The sequence below is a fragment of the Geotrypetes seraphini genome, chromosome 5 (genome assembly GCF_902459505.1).
Source record: "Geotrypetes seraphini chromosome 5, aGeoSer1.1, whole genome shotgun sequence".
Classification (NCBI taxonomy): domain Eukaryota; kingdom Metazoa; phylum Chordata; class Amphibia; order Gymnophiona; family Dermophiidae; genus Geotrypetes; species Geotrypetes seraphini.
Window position 1 is genome coordinate 164,900,448 of NC_047088.1, and position 26,780 is coordinate 164,927,227.

A 26,780-nucleotide genomic window follows, 5' to 3' on the forward strand; every position below is an offset into this window, starting at 1 on the left:
GAGGATAAAGGAATTGAGGGGTACAGATAGGAGTAGCGGTAGGTTATAGGGATAGTCTGGGACCATTGCTCAGGCAATGGGCCTGATGGGCCACCACGGGAGCAGACCGCTGGGCGAGATGGACCTCTGGTCTGCCTCACCGGAGGCAACTTCTTATGTTCTTATGATTACAGAGTAGACTTTGGGGAAAGCACAAAACTAAGAATTACTGCTTCTGATGTAATTAAGAATAACAGAAGAGTTAAGAATCACTGTTTTTTCCTGAATTTACATAATCCCAGGAGAACTGTGGGGAACCTGTCCAAGTAGTGCAAGCAGGTTGCAGGTTCCAGGACTTGAAATTGAAGTTTATTTTTGTGTTTCTTGAACTTTATTAGTGAATAAAGCATGGTGGGCTAACAGGCTGTTTAGCCCACCAATGAGAGTTTTTGTCTTGTTTGTTTTTGAATTGCACTACAATAAAAGACCAGAAAATAAAGTCATCATAAAATTCACACTAAATACCTGTACTGGACCTTTTATTTTGATGCAGATACCCCTCCATGCCTCATTAAGAACATAAGAACATAAGCACATAAGCATTGCCTCTGCTGGGTCAGACCAGAGGTCCATCATGCCCAGCAGTCCGCTCATGCGGCGGCCCATCAGGTCCAGGACCTGTATAGTATTCTTCTATCTATACCCTTCTATCCCTTTTTCCTTCAGGAAATTATCTAATCCCTTCTTGAACCCTGATATCATAAGAACATAAGCATTGCCTCTGCTGGTTCAGACCAGAGGTCCATCATTCAACCGCTCGGCTGAGGCTTGAATGACCCAGGTCAGGGCTCAGGCTACTCCAGTCCAGGTCTTGCCCAGTCACACTATGCAATCCAATTTGCCCACTAAATTTAGCTGGCCAGCACTGAATATTCAAGATTAGCCAGCTAAATCATGCAGCATAGTCAGTTAGCAGCTAATCGCTAACCGTGAATACGCAGCAGAGATAACCACTGAATATTCGCGGTTAGCCAGCTAAATGCTATTCAAATGACCAGAAACCATTCCTGACTGTTTTAATAGCACTAAATACTGGGGGGGGGGGAGGGAGGTATGTGCATACTTATATCAGTATATAGGGGGCAATTCCATTTGTGTACACTTACCCACAAAATAGATGGTATTCTGTTCATTTACACATGGAAGTAGTAAATAATTGTGGGCACTCTGCTCTTATAGTCTGGACAGTTTTTTAAAAAGCTATTTATGCACATAAACTGCTTTGTTATATAGCCATTATGAAAGCAGTTTAGCATATTCTCAAACTAAACTGAACCAAATGAAACCTATTCTATTCTGTTCTCTGCCACTTTTTTCCTAAAAAAGAGGTCCCAAAGTGGTTTACATAACCAGTGTTCTACCCCCACATTCATGGGAGCTTGTATGGAACTAAGTAAACATAGTTCATTTCTTTAAAACTCAAGCTCTCAGTGGGCTGGAGCCCTCTTCTCCTGCCTTATTCTCTTATGTGTGCAGGGCAGACTCCATTTTATAGCTGTACATTGCCGTAGGAAAGCAGTGTTCCCTGTTTGGTTTACACCTTTGAATCTGCTAGTCTAAATACAGCTTAATTGACTAAGTTAGAGCACAGAATTACCACCTCACAAAGAGTAGGGTTACCATATGGCTCCAGAAAAAGGAGTACAGATTGAGACATCCGGGATTTACTTCTATTGAAAGCAACGGAAGTAAGGAGGACAAATCAGTCCTCCTTTTTCTGGAGCCATATGGTAACCCTAACAAAGAGTATGTGATATAAACTCCTGGCTTTCCCTAACCATAGAATATTCTAGTAGAGTGTAGACATTTAAAACTATGCAGACTAATTCCCCAGCTTTTATTGATCGAATATTGATTCCCTATGATCCACCAAGATCTTTAAGATCCATAACCCAATCCAATTTAAATATCCCCTCCTTAAAAATAATTGGTACACGCCGAACCTCTATCTTCTCTGTAACTGCTCCTACGATTTGGAATGCTCTTCCGCTTTATCTAAAAACAGAAAATAATTTAAAAACGTTTAAAAGTAGCTTAAAATGTTTCCTTTTTAAAGATGCTTTTAATTGAAGTTGTTATTTCTTAATTTATTTATTTTTTTTCTCTTCTTCTTTTCTTTTCTCTTTTCTTTCCTTCTTTTTTCTCCATTAAGTCCTGCCCTTTTTGTTCTTTCCCTTAATGTCTCTCTCATTTACTATAATTATTGTATTTCCTCCCTCTTTCCTTCATGTATCTTTTGTTAGTGCGTCCTTATCTAACCTAGTACGTGTTGTAGTTCGTCTAACAGTTTTGTATTTTCATTTTTTTAAAAGTTTGTTTTAATGGTAATTCTGTTTGTTGCAATGTTATTTTATCTAGTGTTTTGTACAACGCTTTGCAGAATCGATAAAGCGTTTAATCAAGAAACTAATTAAACAATAAACAATAAACAATAATTCTGTAGAAGAAGAAATTCCTTGAGATCAACAGAACTGTGAGTTTATTTCTTTGTTTTAAGTTTGTATTAAAGAAGTTTACTTAAGGAGTACAAAGTTCAATCTGGTAATATTATAGACTACAAGTTCAATTAATTTAAGCTGCTGACAATCCTCAGAGGCAGAGTGAGAGGTCAATATAACCAGACAAGATATATCTCAAAGAAAACAATACAAAATAAATTTTAAACAGATCAAAGCTAAATGTCATCCATGGATTTTTGAAATAAAAAAAGTCTTAAAACATAACAAAACAAGAGACGGGAAGCACATGAGTATTCCAAATTGGAAGAATCTAGTAGGAAAATGATTGTTTCAATATATTTTTTTTAAACAAATGGCTTTACAAGAAGGGAACTGTAGCATGCATATGCTCAGTGGTGAACATAGGGGTGGAGTACCCCATACTCTGGCCAGAGCATCCCCCCTGTGCTCAGACATCGGCTCTGCCAGACCTCTGCCCTGGAACATGAACTTGATGTTAGAGGGGGCCAGTGGAGCTAATGACCATACACAAGTGGACCACAGACCCACAACTGCTCCAGCACCCCTATCCCCCGAGCATCATGAACCCAGGGCAGACCGTCCCCTCCTTGGTAAGCCACTGTATATTGTCACAAACCCTCTGCAGCGGCGGGCTGTCGTGTGACAAACACAAGGATTCTGGCGTGTCCCCTCTAACCAGGGGTACCTTCAGGACTTTTCAAGGTAGCACTAGGCAACTGCCCAGGCTTGGGAGAGACAAGGCAAGCAAAGGGCTTCAAAATATCACCAGTCCAAACCAAGTTCTTTAAGAAAGAATAAGATGTTTATTCTGACCCAGAGGTCAAAAAGATGCAGCATAAAACAAAAATCACTTTTGCATTTCATTCAAAAATAAAGTCAATTGTAAAATAAAGATATCACAAAACAGCAAACTCCTGTAGTTGGTTATTCCTGGAATCATGTGCTCTGACTCAGGATTGCTTTACACTGGTGCTCACTCATAATTCAAACTTTCTCTCAGCATTAATATCAAAGGCATGTAACAGCAGATTTCAGCAGCCAAATAAAGTTTGAAATAAACCTTTGCTGTAAATCCAAATTAAATCAAACTCTTTAGGCAATATAGCTACAGCACACTCTTGCAACAGTTCAGCTTTTCCCTCAGCTCCCTCGTGCAGGCAAAACACACAGCTGAGAGAGATAAACTAATTAGCTCCTCCGGAACGGGAGCCACGGCAGGATTTTCCAAAGTTCAAAACACCAACTTAAAGGTTCTATCTTGAGCTTCTTGTTCCCAAACTGGACTCTAAACCAATCCAATAGTTTAGGATTCATGTAAGTATTATTCTTAAACTCAAAAATACTCATAAAGCCCAAACATATAACACATTCTTCAGGCTTGGTTTGCACAGCAGGAAAAACATAGGCAAAAGGGAAAAAAACCCACAAATTTTTCCCAGTTACTCACTCCCTTCATTCAGTGTCCATACATTCTGTCTGGCTCTCTAGCATAGGGCCAGCTACTTGTACCTCCATGCTTTCCACACCATCTGGAATCTGGAAGTTTGAAGTGGGGAGGATTTCTTCCAAATCCTGCATGGGCCAATCTGGCACGGTTGTCTCTCCTGCTCTGCTCCACAGCTCCTCACCTGCCTTGGGCTGTGAGAGTGACTCACCCTGGTTACTCGCTCCTCCTCCTCTCCCTGCTGCTTGTCTCAGCCTGCTTTTAAACAGCTCAGAGCCAATCCCCTTCAGCCTGTAGCGGGGGATGGGCTTTGGCTCTAAAGCAGCTTTTCTCTGCCTGGGTTTATCTAATGCAGCTATATTCCTTGTGGCTTCTCTAACTGCCCTAAAGCCCGGAGGCTGCTGTTGCCAGTCTGCCTGCCTCTGCTCCAGATCACTACTGCTCTGATCATAAGGGCAAGGGAGGTCAGCCACAAGTTGAGCGCCAGAATCAATCTGATCAGCTCTTCTGCACCCGATCCTATTAGGGACCGAACTAGTGCTGGTGCTGGGTTTGTCACATTCCCCCACCCTTAAAGGATGACCCTCACTTGTACCCTGAGGAGTCCCTATATTCTCAGGAATACGTGACAGAATATCTACATTGGTGTTAAGTTTACCTGGCCGATACACCACCTTAAATTTGAACACCTGAAGGGCTAAATACCATCGGGTAAGTCTAGCGTTATTGTTTTGCATGGTATTTAACCATTTCAGGGCTGCGTGGTCAGTCACCAGCGTAAACTCCCTATCCTGTAGATAATGTTCTAGAGCACAGGTGTCAAAGTCGGTCCTCGAGGGCCAGAATCCACTCGGGTTTTCAGGATTTCCCCAATGAATCTGCATGAGATCTATTTGCATGCACTGCTTTCAATGCATATTCATTGGGGAAATCCTGAAAACCCGACTGGATTCCGGCCCTCGAGGAGGGACTTTGACACCCCTGTTCTAGAGTTTGAACAGCCCATTTCACCTCTTTTGCTCCTCCCGAAATGTAGGGAAGGCATCCATAACTTCCTTGGGGAGCCATGGGACTTCTCTAGTTTCAACTGCCCGATTCATGGCTCTACTTCTCCCTTGCTGTTGTCTCTTGTTCTGGGCCCGGGTCCTACGCTCCTGCCTTTGTTTATATTCCTGAAAGGCTTCTCCCGTAAAGGGAAATATCCTGCCTAACCCCCCTTCAGGTTCAGGATTAGAGGGTCCCTGTGATCTTGTGTTAACTAAACACTGTTTTTCCTTTAATGCTACAGGGAACCCTTTCCAATCTTTCCCCAGTATAACATCATAAGGTGCCTCTGGCACTAATGCAAAGGAAGTTTGATACACTCTATCCTTATACTTAACTGTGGTAGGCCTCAACGGGTATTGTTTACTATCCCCATGAACACACTTGATTCTTACTTTACCAATAAAGTCATGCCCCTTTTCCTTAGGAAATACTGTGTTCCAGCACCGGTGAGCTAACATTGACTGGTCCGCCCCTGTATCAAGTAAGGCCTCCATGTCTTTGCCTCCTATTGATACCACCACCAGATATCTCCCCCCTGGTGTAATCTTACCCTTTTCCAGGTCACAGGCTACCGTAAAACCTTTTCTTTCACCACAATCCCCCTGTCGGTGACCTTTTCCCCCACACCTAAAGCAATAGATGGGAGCTGGGTTAAAGAGTTTCTTTGCACGATTCTGAGGGTTCCTGGGTGGCATGTTAGGATTAGTAGGAGCCTGAAGTGTAGTGTCCCTCTGTAACTGTGTCTGGGGTCTATAACTTGGGCCTGGTCTCTCAGGAAGCCCCTGGGCATCCAGATAAGCCTCTGCCACAGAGAGTGTCTGTGTCAGATCCTGGCATCCCTGTTTCTGGATCCACCCCTTTATGTTCTGGGGCAGAGCTTCTAGGAATTGTTCCCTGACTAACTCAGCGAACATAGCTCGGGGGTCTGCCAAGAAAGGCTGTAACCACCTCTCTGCAGCTTTCGTTAGGCGTTGTAACAGCGCCTTAGGTCTTTCTTTTACTTTTAACTGGAGAGCACGAAAAGTTTGTCTATAATACTCTCTTGTATATCCCAGAAAATCCAGGATATGCGCTTTCACAGCTGGATAACTATTGGCCTGCTCTGCAGCAATGGTCTGGAAAGCCGCAAGGGTCTCTCCAGCCAAACATGGCAGAAGGCGTACCGCCCACTGTTCTGGAGGCTAACCTGCTGCAGCAGCTACTCTTTCAAAAGAATTTAAAAAGTCATCTGGAGCATCCTGTGGTGTTATTTTACTCAGATTCAATAGATTTAAAGAGTTTTGTCCTACCGTAGGTAGAGTACCACCAGTCCCCAGTACCGGTATAGGTATCTGTCCACCAGACGTAGGCTTCAATAGTTGCGCCATCAATTGAGATTGCTGCTCCATAGCTTGCATAAAGTCACTGTGATGACGTTCGCTAGCCTCCTGGCTTGCCTGCCATAGTCCATGACTAGTTTCAAGAACTTTCTTTAGGTCCTCATTCTGCCACTGTCGTTCTCCTGCCACCACTGCTAACGCCGCCGGCTCCATGTTGGCTCTGTAGGGAAATCACAAACACACAATCCAAGTGCGATACCACTCAGTTTCTTTCCCCCCAGAACTGTCTTCACCAGACCCTCTGTCAAATATGCTTACCAGAGGTACTGATGAATCATCGCCTGCGTGCTCATTACAGGGTGCACCCCCCTTCTTCAGAGACCTCCTGGTCCCCCTTTTGGTTCCTCGCCAGCTCCGGACGATGGCCTCGTCTCCTGGTCTGCTATCCGCACCTCCTGCAGCCGCCAAACTCAGGACACTGGAACCGATATCCTTGCACAGCACTGCTCTGTTTAAGCCGCTTCCATTCAGCAGAATTTGTAATCCCGGTTCCGATGAACCAACCAATGTTTCCAACCAGCAATCCACTCCAGCAGTTCACAACATGAAACCAAACAGTAGTAGAGGAAAAAAAAAAAAAAAAAAAATTTCCACCTTTGCACTCCCAAATCTTCACCTGAAGAGGTACCAGATCCGCACTCCTGATACCAAATCTGTCACAAACCCTCTGCAGCGGCGGGCTGTCGTGTGACAAACACAAGGATTCTGGCGTGTCCCCTCTAACCAGGGGTACCTTCAGGACTTTTCAAGGTAGCACTAGGCAACTGCCCAGGCTTGGGAGAGACAAGGCAAGCAAAGGGCTTCAAAATATCACCAGTCCAAACCAAGTTCTTTAAGAAAGAATAAGATGTTTATTCTGACCCAGAGGTCAAAAAGATGCAGCATAAAACAAAAATCACTTTTGCATTTCATTCAAAAATAAAGTCAATTGTAAAATAAAGATATCACAAAACAGCTGTAGTTGGTTATTCCTGGAATCATGTGCTCTGACTCAGGATTGCTTTACACTGGTGCTCACTCATAATTCAAACTTTCTCTCAGCATTAATATCAAAGGCATGTAACAGCAGATTTCAGCAGCCAAATAAAGTTTGAAATAAACCTTTGCTGTAAATCCAAATTAAACCAAACTCTTTAGGCAATATAGCTACAGTACACTCTTGCAACAGTTCAGCTTTTCCCTCAGCTCCCTCGTGCAGGCAAAACACTAAGCTAATTAGCTCCTCCGGAACGGGAGCCACGGCAGGATTTTCCAAAGTTCAAAACACCAACTTAAAGGTTCTATCTTGAGCTTCTTGTTCCCAAACTTGACTCTAAACCAATCCAATAGTTTAGGTTCCAGGTAAGTATTATTCTTAAACTCAAAAATACTCATAAAGCCCAAACATATAACACATTCTTCAGGCTTGGTTTGCACAGCAGGAAAAACATAGGCAAAAGGGAAAAAAACCCACAAATTTTTCCCAGTTACTCACTCCCTTCATTCAGTGTCCATACATTTTGTCTGGCTCTCTAGCATAGGGCCAGCTACTTGTACCTCCATGCTTTCCACACCATCTGGAATCTGGAAGTTTGAAGTGGGGAGGATTTCTTCCAAATCCTGCATGGGCCAATCTGCCACGGTTGTCTCTCCTGCTCTGCTCCACAGCTCCTCACCTGCCTTGGGCTGTGAGAGTGACTCACCCTGGTTACTCGCTCCTCCTCCTCTCCCTGCTGCTTGTCTCAGCCTGCTTTTAAACAGCTCAGAGCCAATCCCCTTCAGCCTGTAGCGGGGGATGGGCTTTGGCTCTAAAGCAGCTTTTCTCTGCCTGGGTTTATCTAATGCAGCTATATTCCTTGTGGCTTCTCTAACTGCCCTAAAGCCCGGAGGCTGCTGTTGCCAGTCTGCCTGCCTCTGCTCCAGATCACTACTGCTCTGATCATAGGGGCAAGGGAGGTCAGCCTCAAGTTGAGCGCCAGAATCAATCTGATCAGCTCTTCTGCACCCGATCCTATTAGGGACCGAACTAGTGCTGGTGCTGGGTTTGTCACAATATGCTAACATTCTTAAGTCAACTTCCCTGTAAAACAACACACCCATGAGAGAAATTTCTTTGGAATATCACCTTGAAATTTTTTAAAACCAAAACAAGAAACTTTAAAAGTAATCCTCTCCTGTATTAGAAGCAATGAAGTTTTCTAAAAAGAGGTGAAACATTATTTTATTGTTGTATAAAAATTTCTATAAGTAAACTGAGACTAAAAAAAGAAAAAAAAAGAGGTGAAATGTTCAAATTTAGATTTTTTTTAAAATATCATACAGGCTGCCGTATTTTGAAGTAACTAATTTCTTTAACATACCTGTTGCAACTCCTATTTAAAGTAAGTTGTAATAATCAAAATATGATAGCATTATAACTTGATGTAATATAGTAAAATAAGTTTATCAAATAATTAATATATTGACCTTAACTGTCTTAATTTTAAAAAACACACATACTCTTGTCATCTGAGGCTGAAAAGAAAGCATTGAATCCATGATCTCAAGGGGTAGTCTTGCTGCATCATAGTGGCCATTTTCAAGGCACAGCTACTAAGGGCAGGAGCGAGTAGGCTTTACTCCTGTCCTCATTGCCCTGCTAGATCACCAGTGAGGTTAAGGTAGGTGTGGTGGGACCTATTCTGACCAGGGAAAGGGGTCTGAGGGGGACACTGGGAAAGAGATCTGCTTTTTATGGCTTCCACCAATCAAGAGAACTGCAGACAAGAGTACAAGATGCAGGCTAAGTTTATTAAAACAAATATATGTTGTGGTTAGTGTCACCACCTTTTTACAAACCAGGGTACCCAACACGGTCCGTGTTTCGGTTAACACGCCTTCATCAGGGGTCCCCAATTTGAAAGGTATCGAGTAAAACCGCAACTAAAAAACTTAAGCCTGTGTAAAAAAACGTAACTAGTCATCGTAGCAGTAATTCCGTACAGGGTACTGCAATATTGATTTCAAATGTCATGTTTTATGCTTCTCTCCTACCAGACACTCCTGCACTCATCTCTTATCTGGTGGCAACATTAAGAAGTACACTTTCAAACATATATAGTCTATTATATTTCCAGTGTTGGCACATTTTCAAGAGAAAAATAATAGTTGCCATGACTTATGAATCAACACCCATACATGTGAATGCTGGTAACTATATACAGATACCACAATCATTATTTATTTTTCAGTTTGGAGGGGGGAAATAATAGGGAATAAAAGAGAATACCTCCCTTAATCCTTTCTGTACAGGGATGACTGAAATGTACACATTTTAAAAAACAATGCATTTCAGGAAGCAGCTGTAAAATCCCCACATAGAAATACTAGATCCTACCCATGCATTCACTTTATGAAATGTGAAATACATATGAAGATAATCGACCCACCAAAACCATGCCCCTAACACACCCCCTTGCAAATTTCTATATATTATAGACCTCCGCAGGTGAACTGAACCCTGTAAAATTATACTTACATGTTGATGCCATTTCAATCTTTCCACTGGTTAGGCCAGTGGTCTCAAACTCAAACCCTTTGCGGGGCCACATTTTGGATTTGTAGGTACTTGGAGGGCCGCAGAAAAAATAGTTAATGTCTTATAAAGAAATGACAATTTTACATGAGGTAAAACTTTTTATAGTTTATAAAACTTTCCTTTAACAGTTAAAAGGAAAGATATATAAACTATAAAGAGTTTTACCTAATGCAAAATTGTAATTTCTTTAATAAGACATTAACTATTTTTTTCTGTGGCCCTCCAAGTACTCTATTTTTTCTGCAGCCCTCACATTTAAAGTTTAATATCTTTTCTTTCTCAAAACTGACACATTTCAATCACTATATTGAAAATAAAATCATTTCCCCTACCTTTGTTGGCTGGTGACTTTAGTTTTCTGTGCTTTTAACTATGTTTCCAGGGCCTTCTTATCCTTTGACTGTTTTTCTCTCCGTTTTCACTTTCTGCTTTGCATCCATCTTTGGCATTAACTTAATTTTCAATTTTTCTGCTTTCTTTTCAAAATCTACATTTCCATGTCTTACCTTCCCTTCCTATCTCTCTCTTCTTCCGTTCTATTTCCATGGTCTGTCATCTCTTTCCTTCCTTTCTCTCTCTCCCTCCTTCCTTCCTTCCTTTCCCCTGGTCTGGCATCTCTCTCCTTCCCTCCCCCCATGTCCTGGCATCTCCCCCTCCCCTTCCATGGTCTGGTATCTCCTTTCCTTCCCTCCCTCCCTTGAACTTGGCACCTCTTGTTCCTCTCCTCTCCCTTGTTTTCCTTCTCCTTCCTTCCCTCTCTTTCCCCAATTGGGTTCAGCAACAACAGAAGCAGCATTTCCCTTCCCCCTTTCCTGGGTAGCAGAGGCATTTCTCTTCCCCCTTCCCTCCCTCTCCCTTTCCCTGTACAGCAGCAGCAGCATTTCCCTTCCCCCTTTCCTGTGCAGCAGAGGCATTTATCTTCCCCCTTCCCTTCCTTGTGGAGTAGCAGCATATCTGGCCGGCTCAGTCAATTGTTCCGTTCAAAGCCGCAGGTGGCGGCTCCTCGCAAGAACCGCGCCTGCATCTGAAGCCTCTCTGATGTTGTGACGTCAGAGAGGCTTCCGATGCAGGAGTGGATAGCGCGAGGAGCTGCCACCCGTGGCTTTGGACTGAACGATCGACTGAGCCGGCCAGACACGCTGCTGCTCCACAAGGAAGGGAAGGGGGAAGAGAAATGCTGATGTGGATGGCGCCAGGAGCCGCCGCCGGCCGCAGCTTTGACCGGAAAAATCAACTGCAGCAAGGGAGCAGTTGATTATCACGTCCAGACCGTGGGCCGCAAAATAGCACCTGGAGAGCCGCATGCGGCCCGCGGGCCGTGTGTTTGAGACCGCTGGGTTAGGCAGACTATTACAATTTTACCCTCTACTTTAAAAGACACAAGAATTTTGTAGAATATTTAAGCATGAGTCAGCAATTTTTATCCTTATTATCCTTCAGCAATGTTCTACTTGTACAAAATACTAACATAATGCTCATTTATTTCAATCCACTAGAAAAAGAATACAATATTTCTCTGTGTATTAAACTTTAATTTATTAAATGTCATTCAGAAATCAATAAGTCATTACTAAACCTGTCTTTACATCAGACCAGCAGTCTATCCAGTAGGAACATATATGATTTTTGTAAGTGTTAAATCCCAAATGACTTAAAATTTTAATATACAACCTTATAATCAATAACCTTATCCAGGATTGCTGGCAACATCAAAAATTACTGTAGCTTAGCAGCCAATGAGAAAAATGGAAATTGAGCTTTTATGAATCTTACATCTAGGGGACAGGTAATTACACCAAGAGGCCTAGAGGCACTGTTTAGTTATTAAAAGACACCAGAGGCTCAATACCTATCAGACAAATGTTATAATAACCAAGAAAAACTGAGCACAGATTGTCTTCAAATGGTATTTCAGTATGATCAAGCACTTAAGGATAAAGGGGAAAATTCTGTAAACAGTGTCTAAAAAGTTATGTGTCTATAATATAGGCGCCTATCTCTTGTCATTCACACTTAGGCACCTATAAGAATTGCACCTAACTTAAAATGTAGGTGCCTGTAATGTAGGCCAGGGTTTTAAAGGCCTACATTATATGTGCTTAAGTCCTTTAGAGCAGTGTTTTTCAACCGCTGTTCCGCGGCACACTAGTGTGCCGCGAGATGTTGCCTGGTGTGCCGCAGGGCCGCCGGGCCCGGAGCTGACAGGGGGCCCGAGGCAGGGGCGCCAGTAGCTCGCCAAGGCAAAGTGAGTCGATCACCCAGGACTCACTTTGTCTTGGCGATCTAATTTATCGAGCCGATAAGTCTTCTTCTCCCCGACGTCAATTCTGCAGTCGGAGAGGAATTTCGGGCCAGCCAATCGTTGCCTGGCTGGGCGGAACTTCCTCTCCGATTGTAGAATTGACGTCAGGGAGAGCATGCGTCAGCTTTGGGGCCTGTTATCCATTGGTGGGTCCTGTTCCCCGATGGCAGCGGCAGTGGCAGTGGCTTGGGGAACGGCAGGGAGAAAGAAAGAAAGGGGGCAGGCAGGGAAACAGAAGGAAAGAAGAGAAACAGAAAAAAAGAAAAAAAGGTCAGGGAGAGAGGAAGAAAAAGTTGGGGGAGGGAATGAGGTGTGGAGGAGAGAAAGCATACAGGCTGATAGAAGGGAAGAAAGATTGGATGCACAGTCAGAAGAAGAAAGTGCAACCAGAAATCACCAGACAAGGTAGGAAAAATGATTTTATTTTAAATTTAGCAAAGTGGAGGCAGTATTACCACAGTTTTCAAAGGAATTTGCCCAAATAACTTAATAGTTAACTGGGTAAATTCCCAGAGATGAAAACTTCCCTTCACTTACTATGCACAGTTCTGAATTTATATCTGCTGTCTATATTTTACAATATGGTCCCCTTTTACTAAACTGCAATAGTGGTTTTTAGCGCAGGGAGCCTATGAGCGTCAAGAGCAGCGCTGGACATTCAGCGCAGCTCCCTGCGCTAAAAACTGCTATTGTGGTTTAATAAAAAGGATGGAGGGTATATTTGTCTATTTTTGTATGCTATAAAAACCAAATACAGAGAGAGACTGAGAGCTGTTGACGAAGAGCTACGTGTGTGTCTTTCTTCGATTCCAGCCAGAATATCAGCTTTGTGTTCAGCCAAACAGGCCCAGGTTTCGCACTGAATAAAGTATTTTATAATTTTTATAATTTTTATTTCGTAATAAAGTAATTATAAAATACTTTCTTTGTGTTTATTTGATTCCTATTCAAGAGAATTACTTTATATATAGTCAATATAGGCAGAGAGTTAAATTTTTTAACATTTTCTAATGGTGGTGTGCCTCGTGATTTTTTTCATGAAACAAGTGTGCCTTTGCCCAAAAAAGGTTGAAAAACACTGCTTTAGAGAATCGCACCTAGTGGTGCCTAAAGTCCTTTTCTGCTCCTAAATATGCCTACTTTGGTGTTAGGTGTCACTAGGCGCCATGTGAGAGACATCTATCTTATGCAGAATTGTGCCTAAGATAGGCGCCTATCAGCAATCAATTTTTTATTTTTTCCCAATTATGAGCTTGTTAAAGCTCATAATTGAAGCCAATGTACTAATTAAGTTAGGCACCTATCTTTATGTGCCTTTTATAGAATTTCCCCCAAAGAGCCGACAAAATTAAAATGTCTACCACACTTATTTTTCCAAAGAAAAGTTTACACAGGGTAAACCTTTTACGAAGGTGCACTAGCGTTTTTAGTGCACGCACAGGATTAGCGCACGCTAGCCGAAAAATTACCGCCTGCTCAAGAGGAGGCAGTAGCGGCTAGCGCGCGGGGCATTTTAACGCATGTTATTCCGCGTGTTAAGGCCCTAACGCGCCTTCATAAAAGGAGCCCATAGACTTAGTATACTGCCTTTCTGTGGGTACTATCAAAGTAGATTACATATACTATATGCAGGTACTTTTTTTTCTATCCCTAGTGGGCTAACAATTTAAGTTCTGTACCTGGGAAATGTAAGGTTAAATGACTTGCCCAGGGTCACAAGAAACTGCAATGGGAACTGAACCCAGCTCCCCACGTTCTCAGCCTACTGCATCAATCATTAGGCTACTCCTACACTCCTTGCTTTTAGCTAATGGAACTATCTTTCTGTACAGGTACAAGATCCTTTATCTAAAATTCCAAAAACAGAAAAGCTCCAAAAACCGAAATTTGACACAAACTGGAAGTAGTTCATTTTTCTTTATTCACACAACACATAGCCACTGCAGTTTGCCAACATTGTCCTATAGGATAAATTGTTGGTTATATATATTTGTAAGTTGAATGTGCTTTTATTGATTTATTATATCTTATATATTTATGTGTTGTACTATTGAAGTTTGGAAAATCAATAAAGAATTTAAAAAAAAAAAGAATCTCTGAAAGAGATAAGTTTTCAGATTTTTCCTAAAAAGTGATAGAGATAATGACGTTCTGATAATCGAGGGAAGATCATTCCAAACTTTTGCCAAGGAATAGGCTAAGGAATGTGAGAATTTACCTAGGGTTTTGATCCCTTTAACAGAAGGGAAAAGCAATTTAAATTTATGTGTATTCCTGGTAGTGTGAAACTGAAGAGAGTTAAATGATAGAGGTAATAAAGGCAAAAAAATTTCATGGAAAATTTTAAAAATTACATTTATATGATGCAGGACCTATGATGCAGGACCTATGATATGATATTATTGTTCCTCTTTTTGTAGAGTAGGAAGTTCAGTGAATTACAACAGATTTATTTCATTGCTGGCTATAGGCTTCAATATCAAAGGCAAATAATGGTTTTTAACAGGCAGTTTCATCAAGCAATCAGTCTAGAACCTCCCCAAAGGCTTTTACCTGACAACATTCTACAGATGACAGAATGCTACCTATCAACTTGTGGGAAATAATTTAGCATTGATAACAGATTAACCCTTTCATTAAATGCCTAAGAACATAAGTCATATCATCTGGTCATACATTTTGACAACAGAATTGTAGGGACCTATGACCTTTTTGATGGCACTCTGGGGGTTTCACAAACAATCAAAGGAGTATAAATCACATAGGGTAGTTATTGTTGCTTCAGTAGATACAGTAGGAACAGCCTTCTTACTTCCCTCCTCTTCTCTAATATGAAGACTTCTCCAATCATAGACTCTTCTACACATTCAGAGACACTACAGCAGCTTTCCCAGACCCTAGCTACATTAAGCGGATCTTTTTCCTTGAGGGTAGCAGGACTTACTGTACCTGGGGAACTGGTCCCACCAGTGGTTCTGTTATACCTTCCTCTCCCTAACTAGAATATCATGGCATCTCGAGTATTCCTGTTCACTTTTTCTTTTGCTTCCAGCTCCCCAAAAGTTTGAAGACCATCCTGGCTTATGCTATTCCAGAATCCAAGCCGGCTTGGTAGAAAAAAACAACCCTTCTGAGTGATTGCTTCCCCCATTGTATCTGAAGTAATTACTGAGCCAAATGTGAGAGCTGGAACAAAATTTCCAGAACACCTTTACCAAAATAATTAACCATTGAATTTCTCCTTCACTTGTGGGAATGCAAGATTTCTGTTTTTCTGGACAATGCCACCTGTATGAGTTAGCAGCACAACAGAAGAGTCGTGAGGATAAGATGATAATAATTCAGCCATGGGTGTAAAATTCAAGATACACTTAATTGATTGTAGCACTGCAAAGACTCAACACTGATAGCATTTCAGCATCTATAGCTTTTTCAAGAGTTGTAAAGAGCGAACAGAGCAGTAACTGGCGTTCAAAGCAAAGCTGAGGTAGACAGAGTTCTTGGCTGTTAAGGGTTTATGATAAAGATATTCTTCCCTCCCAAAATATAAATTTTTGTACTTATACTCTTCCAATCCCTGCCATTGACATGGTTTACATTACACCTCTGATGGAAATATATCAAAGATGGACACATATAGTACTAGTGGTAATGCAACCCCCCCCAGGGAGAATCCTGTCCTACCTGTACCTCAAGTTTGTAGTCGTTTAATAGGCCGATATTTCAGATAGCACCTCCTCTGAAGTATAGGGTACAGTAAAATAGGAAAGGGGTAACAGTGGAAAGCAGGAAGCAAATCTTTTTTTTTTTTTTAGGAAGTAAATCTTATAGTAAATTACCAACTCGAACACAGTGAATTTAAAATTTTTTAATATATTTTTTTCTTTCTAGTCACCCTTACCAGATCCGGTTAACTGAACTAACAGCAAATACAATATCAGATAAGTATTGTTACACTTTTCTAAGACATTTTTATAATCTCTTTTCTCTTAAATCCTATTTTTTTAAAAAAAGAACTGATGCTTTGTGATCTTTTCTCTCATTTCAGGAGCAGTAGATCAAGGAACACAAGTTATAGGTAAGTATACAGTATATTTAGTTTTGGGGGTTATTTTTAACACTCCTGACTTTCTAAGTTTCAGTTTTTTCTGCATCTCTTTCACTGGACTTTCTTGATTTTTCAGTTCTTCTCCTTTCTTTCATTAGAGCTCAGGTCTTCTTCTATATTCTTCAGTTTCTTGAACCTACTCCCTAGTCATAAATAACTTTTTATAAAGCTGTGTTAGGGTTTTTCATCGCTGGCCGTTGGCAGTAAAAGCTCCAATGCTCATAGAATTACTATGAGCGTCGGAGCTTTTACTGCAGCAGCCAGCAATAAAAACCTCTAAAACAGCTTGATAAAATGGGGTCCTAAAGAAAAAGAAACCTTATTTCACTATAACCCAAAGTCCCTAACTAATTAACCCACTCTTTTACAAAGCCACATTAGGCTTTTTTATCGCCAGCTGCAGCAGTATGCTCATAGGAACCAATACTGCCGGAGCCGGTGATAAAAAAGCCTAATGCAGCTTTGTAAAAGGGGGAGGGGGTTTGTAAAGGAAAGGAAAATTATAGTCCCTTCTAGTCCTCCCACAAAAATACAATTTTTTCCTCTTCTTACATTCAATTTTCAGAACATGTATCTCTTATAAAACATAGGGCTCCTTTTACTAAGGTGCGCTAGCGTTTTTAGTGCACGCACAAAATTACCGTACGCTAAACTACGCGCTACGCTTCTAGAATAACGCCAGCTCAATGCTGGCATTAAGGTCTAGCACTCGGGCAATTTAGCGCGTGCTATTCTCCGCATTAAGGCCCTAATGCGGCTTAGTAAAAGGAGCCCATAGTCTATTCTGGCCTAGGATAATAATAACAGTTTATATACCACAGGACCGTGAAGTTCTATGCAGTTTACAATGATTAAAAGATGGTGCAAATTGAGTGGACTTAGAGAAATTATTTCTTCTGAGTGGAGCTGTAAAATAGCCACAATAAATAATTGCCACACTCTCGCTGTCAGAATGAAAAATAATTAAATATCTATGTTACTCAATCAATTGTTCAAACTTCAAAAATTATTATTAAGATAAGTCAATTGGGGCTTTAAAATTCCATAAAATAAGTTTATTATATATAAAAATTGATAATTATGACCGATGAGGCTGGCTACGGTATGACTCAAGCTTTACATGAAATATGATGCTTGAGTGTAGCCGCTGAGGTCATTATAAATTATGTACTACAATATTTATTTATTTTTGAAGTATGAACAATTGAACGAGTAACAAAGAAGATATTTAATTATTTTTGATTCTTATAAAACAACATAAACACAGTGAAATGAGCAATTCACCTAGCACTGAGTTATATTTGATAGACCATGTAAAGTTAGGTAATTAACCCCGCCCCCTTTGTACAAAACCATAGCATGGTTTTTAGCACCAACCGTGGCAGTTATAGCTCCGAAAATTCTATGAGCATCAGAGCTATTACCGCCATGGCAGGCGCTTAAAACCATGCTATTGTTTTGTAAAAAGGGGGGTAAACCAGGTACCAGCCTTTTCAAACTTCACCTTTTTGTAGTTGCAAAGATTTTATTTTGCAATCCAATTTCCTTAAAATATATACTTGTCACAGAATCCACAAACAAAACACACCAACTTTAAATTTACAAATTAAACCGTAGGCAGAGAGAGACAGTCTCGGGTAATAAAGCACAACTTCATAGACATCAAATTATTCTAATAAATATTAAAACCAGAGTATGGTTAACTCTGTTCACAAATTTAATAGTTACATTAAAACAAAGCAGAGAAACCACAAATTTAAACCAGTTGTCCAACTACTCTCTCCCAAACTTGAAGCCAAAAAATCTACAGGCTTCACAAATTTAACAGATGCAGCCAATATCTTCACACATATTATCAAAACTCAAACCTGTCAAAATTATATTTCTCAGGTGGGATTTGTGAAGGGAAGAAGAATAACTAAAAATGTAAGAAAATTGTTGCTGTCTTTGGAACAGAGGGCAATGTATAATTTACCTTCGGTGCTGATCAGTTTTGATGCTGAAAAGGCGTTTGACAAGATGCGATGGGATTTTCTATATGATATATTAAAAGTATATGGTTTTGATGGTTTTTTTGTATCTGCAGTCCGTGCTTTGTATATGCTTCCACAAGCTAAATTGGTGTTAAAAGATTTTGAAACTGATAAGTTCTCTATTTACAGGGGGATGAGACAGGGTTGTCCCTTATCTCCGTTATTATTTACTTTAGACCCCCTTATTTGGGATATATATGCAATGCCGTCTGTACGAGGGATTGATATCGGAAATACAACTTTTAAACTTTCGGCTTTTGGAGATAATATTTTAGTGCACCTCACGAATCCTTTGCCTTCTTTAACGGCATTATTGGAATTGATTAAAGAATATGGTGAATATGCAGGTTTTTGTTTAAATTTAGAAAAATCAGAGGCGCTAGCATCCTCTGTGGCAGCAAAGGCCTTATGGGGGTCGGAGTTTCCATTGACTTGGGCGCAAGGGCAATTTATGTATTTGGGGACAGTAATGACTATGTCAACTTCCCAATTATATCGCCTTAATGTGGATAGGCTTCAACATAAAATGGAACTATTGTTGGATACATGGCAAACGTTGCCCCTATCTCTATTGGGTCACATCTGCTTGGTTAAGCTGTTTATCTTTCCTAAATGGTTGTATATGTTACAAACTTTGCCGTTATGTTTACTGAAGAAAGATTTAAAGATCTTTTATTAAAAAAATTACTTGTTTCTGTTGGGTTGCTAAGAAACCTAAACTAAAGTGGACATATAGAGGAGGGTTGGGTTTGCCAGATATGCAGGTCTATAATTATGCATGTTTTCTTTCGTCATTTAAGTGATTGGGTAAATGTGACAAGCATTTATGGTCCACTTCAAATGGAACAAGAGTTTTTAGCTCCTTATGATATTTTTGCGTTACTACATAGTACGCGGAATGCATTACCATTTCTTATTCATTCAAGTGTGGTATTTAATACTTTACAGACGGCATGGCGTTGGCTTGTGCAATTATTGAGAGGGAATCCGATGGTCACTGACCTCTTGCCTTTGCAGGGTAATCCGGCTTTTCTCCCGGGTAGAGACCAATGTTCCCTCTAAGGATTGATGAGGTGTGTGCAAAAAAAAATATGCATGAGCGACAAGTTACATACTCCACAGTTACATACTCCACAAATTTATGAGCAGGCACAGAGGACGCATTTTTAAACAAATATAGTTTATCCTTGTACTCCTTATGTAATTTTAATCATCTATGGATATGTTTGTATGTTTATTGTTCAAATGGTTTTATTTATTTCCCCAAATTTATTTTTGTTATACGCATTGAAAATATTTGATATTGCGTTTAAATCAAAATCTCAATAAACTTGAAACGAGTGCCTGTGAGATTGTGGGAGGGTTAAATATTCAAGCTTAGAAGAATAACAATTTACTTAAAGTTTTTGCTACGCCAGCTTTCTGGTATACATACAGTGGCGTACGTAGCATATGTAACACCCGGGGCCCATCATTTTTTGGCACCCCCCCCCATCTGTAAAAAAAACATGATTTTTAGTAACAAACCACACGTCAAACATGAGTACCTAGGAAAAGGCAGCATCTTACATATTGCAGTGAGCAGTACATCAATACACCCATTGTAAAACTAAACAAGCCAGACCAGCACAGATCAATACTAACAGAAAACCATATCTTTCGAACACACAGAACACAGAAAACACCTTCATCTAGTATGGAATATGTCATCACAAACTAACCCTTCCCCCTTTTACAAAACTGTAGTGTGGATTTTAGCCACAGTGGTAACAGCCCTGACGCTCATAGAATTCTGAGCATCAGAGCTGCTACCACCATGGCTGGCGCTAAAAAACGCTCCACAGTTTTGTAAAAGGGGGGATAAAATAGAAATACACAGCTTCAACGCTCTAGCTCAGGGGTGCCCAAACCTTTTGGGCTTGCGAGCTACTTTAAAATGACCAAGTCAAAATGATCTACCAACAATAAAATTAAAAAGCACAAAGCACACTATACGCTGAGAAAATGTTAATTATCATTCCTATTCTGGGTTTTTTTCAAAGAGGTCAAGGCAGATGACTCTATGCATTGTCACCTCAGTAACAACCATACAAAAATAGATAAATATACCCCCTTTCCTTTTTATTAAACCACAATAGCAGTTTTTAGTGCAGGGAACTGCGCTAAATGCCCAGCGCTGCTCTCAACGCTCATAGGCTCCCTGCGCTAAAAAACACTATTGCGATTTAGTAAAAGGGGGCCATAGTGCAAAATATAGACAGCAGATATAAATTCTCAAAACGGACACATTTTGATCACTAAATTGAAAATAAAATCATTTTTCCTACCTTTGTTGTTTGATTTCATGAATCTCTGGTTGCACTTTCTTTTTCTGACTGTGCATCCAATCTTTCTTCCCTTCTTTCAGCCTCCTGTATGTTTCCTCTCTTCCAGACCTCATTCTCTCCCCCAACCTTTTCTTTCTGTTTCCTTGCCTCCCTTTCTTTCTGTCTCCCTGTTCCCCCTTCTTTCTGTCTCCCTGCCTGCCCCTTTTCTTTCCTTCTCCCTACGCTCCCCCCAAGCTACTCGGTTTGCCGCCATCAGGGAACAGCCCTCAAGCCACCGCCACCCCAAGCTCTTCCTGCAAAAGCATTGTGCTGAGCAGCATTCCGCTTCCCGACGTCAATTCTGACGTAGGAGAGGAAGTTCTGGGCCAACCAGGCATTTCTCCCCATTCCATCCAGCCTGAGCCCCATCTCTCGATCCAGCATTTTCCTTCAGTGTCTGTCAGAATTACCATTCCACCTATTTTCCAGCATCACCCTTCTTTGTGTCCATCTCACCTATATCCCTTTCTCACCACTTTTTCAGAATCTTCATTTGTCTCTGTTCTTGTCTTTACCCCATGTTCACCATTTGCCCTTTCAATGTCTTTATCTCCCATCCCCCCTTTTTCAGCATTACTTCTATGTCTCTATTTCACCTCCTCTTCATGTCCCCTCTGTATCTCTATCCTTATTCAGTAGGTCCTGCTTACCCTTTCTCTTCTTTGTGTCACTATCTCCATTTTCAGCTTTCCCCCCTTTTCCTTTGTTACTACACCCTGTAGCCAAAATCTTTCCACCCTCCCTCCACTCCGGCCTGCCCGGTATGAAATTTCCTTTTGTTTCCCTCCCCTCTCTCTTTCTCTCTCTCGTTCTCCTCCCTCATCTACAAGTCCTGCATCTGACCCTCTCCCTTCCACCTGCATCCAGCCACACACCCTGCCCTGCGGCCCTCTTCAGCAACTCATCAGCAACGGTGATCAAGACAGGCTGCCGAATATAGAGATACTTAAATAGTATCAATGGAGACAAGTCTAACAAGTATAATATTCCACTATAACAAAGTCTTGTGTGTAAAAGAACGTTCAGGTACTTCACTGACTCTCAGATGCCTGCTCGGGTGAATCATCAAAGATTTATATCCCGAAGTGCAGGAGGAGGTATCATTCATCGAGTACAGTGTGAGCAAAAGTAAATTCAGTGCTTAAAGAAAATCAATAAACTAAATATATAAATGTGCCAGAAGAAACTCAAAATATCACACTTATCTTATTAAAAAGTGGATTCATTGTAGCATGATATTAACCCTACGGGGACCCGTTTCACCAATTAAGGCTTCATCAAGGGTCGAAATCTACAATGAAAAAATTGAAGCATAAAGTGCATTAAATCTGTGATCAAAACTATATACTAAATCGCCTTAAAAACATCTTAAAATAGTAATAACTATAAAGCTCTCAGATAGAAAACTTACTGTGCAGGTTAGCTCAATTCACGAGACAAAATGGCGCTGACATTCGACAGACGTCGGCGCATGCGCTTTTAACTCTTTCAATAGCAAAATACTAATTGAAGCGAACATGCGCAGTGCATGAAAATTTTAAAGAAAAAGTGAGAAATTTATGAAAATTTCAATTTCAAAGAAACGAAGTCCAATCTACAGCAGCATTCAATCCCATAGGTTGTAGTGTATTTAATCTAAATATCCTGCGTATTTCTCTTTGAAATAATCTTCTCTTTCTATCACCCCCTCGGATATTCGGTTTTTCTCTATCTATACAGAAGCATTTCAAATCTTCGAACCTGTGATGAAAGAGCATACAATGTTCCACTAAGGGTGCGTTGACTTTGTTGTTTTTAAGATTCGATCTGTGCTCAATCATCCTTGTCCTAAACATTCTCGTGGACATTCCAACATACAGTTTATTGCAAGGACAAAAGATGATATAAACAATGAAGTCAGTTGAGCATGTAAAAAATTATTTTATTTGATAACTCTTTCCATCATAAGGATTAGTGAATTGTTTCTGTGATATAGTTGTTGTACATATACTACATTTTCCACATTTAAAAAATCCAGTGGGTAGTAGTTTGTTCTTACTCCTATCCGGGTCGCTAACCACAGGGGATAATATTGTTCTAACAATAATGATTATTTGCGACAATCTAAACAACTTATGTCCAAGTTGGAACAAAGAGGATATCCCAGAAATATTTTGAAGAAGTCGTTCAAGAGAGCCAAACATTACCATAGAGAATGGCTTTTGAAAGATAAAGCTGAATACAGTAGAATGGACGATTTGTATGATGATAAAATGACCTGCGTATTAAAATATTCCAGCCAAAGTAATGATGTAGCTACAATTTTCAAAAACAACTGCAAAATAATTAAAACCAATAAGATCTTTGAAAATATGGATTTAAGAATTGCGTTCTCTAGGGAGAGGAATTTAAAAGAAATATTATCCCCTGCGGTTAGTGACTCGGATAGGAGTAAGAACAAACTACTACCCACTGGATTTTTTTAATTGGGTGAGGTGGGGAGGGTGTGGAGAGGGGTGGTAGAGGTTATTGAAAGGTTGAAACACATAGTCACATATAGATAAAGTAGGGATTTATTGAAAATGGAATATGTTTATTGTATTATGTATATTATTTTATTATATTTGATGCATTATTCTTGTCATCAGTGCCTTGATGTTATATTTGTTGTATTTGATGATGTTTGCATCAATAAAACCGTTTGAATCTAACTCCTATGTAACTGCAGCCACACAGCACAAATCCTTCAATCACAGAGAAACCCACTCAGCTGACACAGAAAGGCAACAGCAGCCACCAGAACGTTTACCCTAGTTACCAGGGCAACCAGCAGACACATGCATGCCTGTGCTAATGTGTCTCTTACAATTCTGTAGCAATTAACCTCCTCATGAGACCAGAGCCCTCTCAGCCTCAGAAAAATGTTTTTAACCCCACAGTAAGAAATGCCATTAACAATATTTTCCACATAAACACATAAAGGAGAATACCAGGCTAAGTGATATCTAGAAATAGTCAATTGAGATGTCAGAAAAACCCGTTTGATTATTCAGCTTGGAAACTACCATGGTATGCAGTTCATACACGGTGCAAAAATGACAAAACTTTGACTTTAGGAAGGAAAAAGAATTTGGATTTCATACAATCTCTTCTTATCGATTCATATTCCAACATGAAGACAGGGTAAACCACCTCTGAGTTATAAATGATCATTATTATATCACAGTCTAGCAGCACATAATAGATGGGGAAGAAAACATTAAAGCTTTTAAGTTTGCCTTAGGAAAATGAGGTAATGGTTAAACATGAAACAATAAGGTGAAATTCCAGTGTTATCTTTATGTCTCAATCTTCTGATTTTTATCTACAGAGTTCTAATATCAACAAAGGGCTGAACTGGTGCAAGGGTATTAGTCACCTTAGGCAAAACTTTAGCCTTGGGCCCCATTCACTTTCAGGCCTCTATGCACCCTTCTCTACCTCCTCCTGAGATTTTGATTATTAAAAACTTAACATCACCCCATGTTTTCTTTCAGATAGATACAATATAAAACCACACACACACAGAGATACATATAAGTAATAAGGGCAATTTCTAAAAGTTTACCTGGATACATGGACTATTTGAAAACTGCCAATCCTTCCTGCAGGTAAAAGTATAAGCTGATGTTTTGTTGAGTTAATGCAACTGTAAAAAAAAGTCCTGTTGGGGCTGATATTCAGAGACCGTGGGAGTTAGCGAGGCTGGCTCCCGCAGTCAGCAGCAAACCTACTGCGACAGTTAGGGAAAAATGCTTGAGTACCTGAATAATTTGTAAGCCGCATACAATGGTAGGATATGCGGAATATAAATTATTTACAAAAAAAAAAAGAAAAGAATGTTGGGCCATATCTGGTGACCAGCATTGAATTTCCAGTCTATTAGCTGCTTTCAACATTAAGCCAATATGCATTGGTTAACTGGCTAAGTCAAAGTAGCCAAAGATAGGTCTGTTATTTATGCCAGTCATACTAACTGGCTATAGAGCAGACCATGACTATTCAGTGGCTACTTCCGATACATTTTTGCAGTTAGACGACTTAATTAAATAATGCTGAATATCAGGCAGATTGTCTTACTTTGCAGCTTCTCTTTGCTGCCCACAGAGCAATGGACACCAGAGGGAGAAAATGAGGAAATGGAAAGGGAGTGATCTTCTCTCCCCTCCCCCATTACCCCTGCTGAATCCTTCTTCTTTTTACTTAGAATCCCCCACCCCTTACATTGCCCATGTACTAAAGAGTGCCCCATAGCAGGTACTCTTCTTTAGTGAATAATATCACTGTAGGCTTTCCAGAACCTACACACTGATGGGCCCTTTGGTGCTATACCCCTCATACTGGAGGAGGAGACGAAGCACCATAGGGCCCATTGGTGCACAGGGGCAAGAAAGTCCACTGTGAAGCCCTTTCTTAGGAAGATATGCTGCTGTATGGCGATCTATGCCTAAATCCAGATATGGCTACCACCCCCCCCCCCCTTTTCTCTCAGAAGCTGTCACCTTATCATTTGCCTAGCCAGCCTAATGGCTAAGCCATCCTGACCAGGAATAATGTACCTCTTTACCCCATGTCAGCAAAAGTCATGACCTCTCAATGTGATGCTTAAGACTTCAGCTCTATGCATATCTCAAACACAGGAAAACATGTGCCATTAGCAAATTAAAAAATAAGCTCTAGGTGAGTCCTTCTGGTTCTGCACAAAAGCTGTGAGGGGGAAAAAAAGAACAAACAAAAAAGAAAAAGTGTTGAATAAAATGACCCTGGACAGCTGCGTTGGTCAGATAAAAGAAAACGAAAACAGATGGAAGATATTAAAGGAAAAAAAAAAAAGCAGGCTATGCTGGAGTGCATCCAGGAAGATGAAAGGCATCACAGTGAGCAATCACCCAATTATCCTTAGGAATAAGGTGTACAGCCAGCGCATCTTTCCGATAATGAAGCATGGCTCATAGATACGGGTGCCTCACTCTAGAAAGCTTGCCAATAGCTGTAAAAGCTTTGGGGAGAAGAAGCGGCAGATCAAGGGGAAGGTAATGACTGTTATTGTTTGACAACAGAAGAAGAACATGAAACGGAGAACACAAAATCAAACATATAAAAGTAGCAAGAAAAACTGCTCTGTATTAATCAGATTTATTTAACATTGTTCCCATATTCTGATTGATTAATTAATAAAGCACAGAATAATGCTTTAGCTGCAATGAACTCCTGATAGAGTTTAAAATTATACTGTAATTTAAAATACCTTTGTCAAATGAGTTTAGCAGGATCATACATTATATATTCCAAGATTCCCAATCATTTTTTCTATGCACCAATGGTTGCACAGCACTATAATCATTGGATCAGAACACACGACTATAATTTTACTACTCTCATTGTGCGCAACAGGTATAATCACTTCATTATGACAAAATTAATATTTTGACCATGGAAATCCCCTGGATTTGGCTGAAGAGAGATGGTACTTAAGGAGGAAAAGATTGTTCTTTATTTGAAATGAACAGACACCTGCTGTTAATCCTGGAAAGTAATGCCTAAAAAGACTAGAGCATGGCTGCCCAAGTCCGGTCCTCAAGATCTACTGGCAGGCCAGGTTTTCAGGATATTCACAATGGAGAGAGATCTGCATACCAAGAAAGCAATGCAGGCAAATCTCTCTCATGCATATTCATTGTGGATATCCTGAAAACATGGCCTGCCAGTAGAACTTAAGGACTGGACTTGGGCAGCCCTGGACTAGAGCGATCTGCATATGAGTTGAAAATACAAGATGCCTGACAAACTTGGTACCAGTAAGTTAAAAGTCACATAGTACATAGATTAAAAGTTTGTTTTTGTCGGTTTCAGTTTCTTTTACCTCTTGACGGACCTCAACACCTCCCCCCATGGACCGGGAGCACTCGGGGCAGAGCGGGAGCAGAGTAAGGCACACTCTGGGCGTGGGAGTGAACTCCGCCCCTTCCCCTCCCAATGGTGCACCGCTGAGCCAGTTGGAAGGCTCA